Below are 2500 nucleotides of genomic sequence, written 5' to 3'. Positions count from 1 at the left end.
AGTCCAGCCACTTTTCCAAAACCATGATTTTCGTTTTTCACCAAAATCACCACCAAGCCACAAAATCAAGCCAAAACACCAAAATCATGAACTTGGCTATGCACCAACCATGTCAAGATCAATTCCTTTTGATCCCAAACTTCTCCCACATCACTTTGAAGGCATTTGTGAGGATTGAGTCCAGCCAGTTTTCCAAAACCATGATTTTCGTTTTTCACCAAAATCACCACCAAGCCACAAAATCAAGCCAAAACACCAAAATCATGAACTTTGCTATGCACCAACCATGTCAAGATCAATTCCTTTTGATCCCAAACTTCTCCCACATCACTTTGAAGGCATTTGTGAGGATTGAGTCCAGCCACTTTTCCAAAACCATGATTTTCGTTTTTCACCAAAATCACCACCAAGCCACAAAATCAAGCCAAAACACCAAAATCATGAACTTGGCTATGCACCAACCATGTCAAGATCAATTCCTTTTGATCCCAAACTTCTCCCACATCACTTTGAAGGCATTTGTGAGGATTGAGTCCAGCCAGTTTTCCAAAACCATGATTTTCGTTTTTCACCAAAATCACCACCAAGCCACAAAATCAAGCCAAAACACCAAAATCATGAACTTTGCTATGCACCAACCATGTCAAGATCAATTCCTTTTGATCCCAAACTTCTCCCACATCACTTTGAAGGCATTTGTGAGGATTGAGTCCAGCCAGTTTTCCAAAACCATGATTTTCGTTTTTCACCAAAATCACCACCAAGCCACAAAATCACCACCAAGTCACAAAATCATGAACTTGGCTATGCACCAACCATGTCAAGATCAATTCCTTTTGATCCCAAACTTCTCCCACATCACTTTGAAGGCATTTGTGAGGATTGAGTCCAGCCAGTTTTCCAAAACCATGATTTTCGTTTTTCACCAAAATCACCACCAAGCCACAAAATCACCACCAAGTCACAAAATCATGAACTTGGCTATGCACCAACCATGTCAAGATCAATTCCTTTTGATCCCAAACTTCTCCCACATCACTTTGAAGGCATTTGTGAGGATTGAGTCCAGCCACTTTTCCAAAACCATGATTTTCGTTTTTCACCAAAATCACCACCAAGCCACAAAATCACCACCAAGTCACAAAATCATGAACTTGGCTATGCACCAACCATGTCAAGATCAATTCCTTTTGATCCCAAACTTCTCCCACATCACTTTGAAGGCATTTGTGAGGATTGAGTCCAGCCAGTTTTCCAAAACCATGATTTTCGTTTTTCACCAAAATCACCACCAAGCCACAAAATCACCACCAAGTCACAAAATCATGAACTTGGCTATGCACCAACCATGTCAAGATCAATTCCTTTTGATCCCAAACTTCTCCCACATCACTTTGAAGGCATTTGTGAGGATTGAGTCCAGCCAGTTTTCCAAAACCATGATTTTCGTTTTTCACCAAAATCACCACCAAGCCACAAAATCATGAACTTGGCTATGCACCAACCATGTCAAGATCAATTCCTTTTGATCCCAAACTTCTCCCACATCACTTTGAAGGCATTTGTGAGGATTGAGTCCAGCCAGTTTTCCAAAACCATGATTTTCGTTTTTCACCAAAATCACCACCAAGTCACAAAATCATGAACTTGGCTATGCACCAACCATGTCAAGATCAATTCCTTTTGATCCCAAACTTCTCCCACATCACTTTGAAGACATTTGTGAGGATTGAGTCCAGCCAGTTTTCCAAAACCATGATTTTCGTTTTTCACCAAAATCACCACCAAGTCACAAAATCAAGCCAAAAATCCAAAATCATGGCACTTGGCTATGCACCAACCATGTCAAGATCAATTCCTTTTGCTCCCAAACTTCTCCCACATCACTTTGAAGGCATTTGTGAGGATTGAGTCCAGCCAGTTTTCCAAAACCATGATTTTCGTTTTTCACCAAAATCACCACCAAGCCACAAAATCAAGCCAAAACACCAAAATCATGAACTTGGCTATGCACCAACCATGTCAAGATCAATTCCTTTTGATCCCAAACTTCTCCCACATCACTTTGAAGGCATTTGTGAGGATTGAGTCCAGCCAGTTTTCCAAAACCATGATTTTCGTTTTTCACCAAAATCACCACCAAGCCACAAAATCAAGCCAAAACACCAAAATCATGAACTTGGCTATGCACCAACCATGTCAAGATCAATTCCTTTTGATCCCAAACTTCTCCCACATCACTTTGAAGGCATTTGTGAGGATTCAGTCCAGCCACTTTTCCAAAACCATGATTTTCGTTTTTCACCAAAATCACCACCAAGCCACAAAATCAAGCCAAAACACCAAAATCATGAACTTGGCTATGCACCAACCATGTCAAGATCAATTCCTTTTGATCCCAAACTTCTCCCACATCACTTTGAAGGCATTTGTGAGGATTCAGTCCAGCCACTTTTCCAAAACCATGATTTTCGTTTTTCACCAAAATCACCACCAAGCC

The sequence above is a fragment of the Phaseolus vulgaris genome, chromosome 11, assembly GCF_051622355.1.
Source record: "Phaseolus vulgaris cultivar YP4 chromosome 11, ASM5162235v1, whole genome shotgun sequence".
NCBI classification, from domain to species: Eukaryota; Viridiplantae; Streptophyta; class Magnoliopsida; order Fabales; family Fabaceae; genus Phaseolus; species Phaseolus vulgaris.
The sequence above is the reverse complement of the archived record's forward strand: the minus strand, read 5'-3'. Positions refer to the sequence as shown.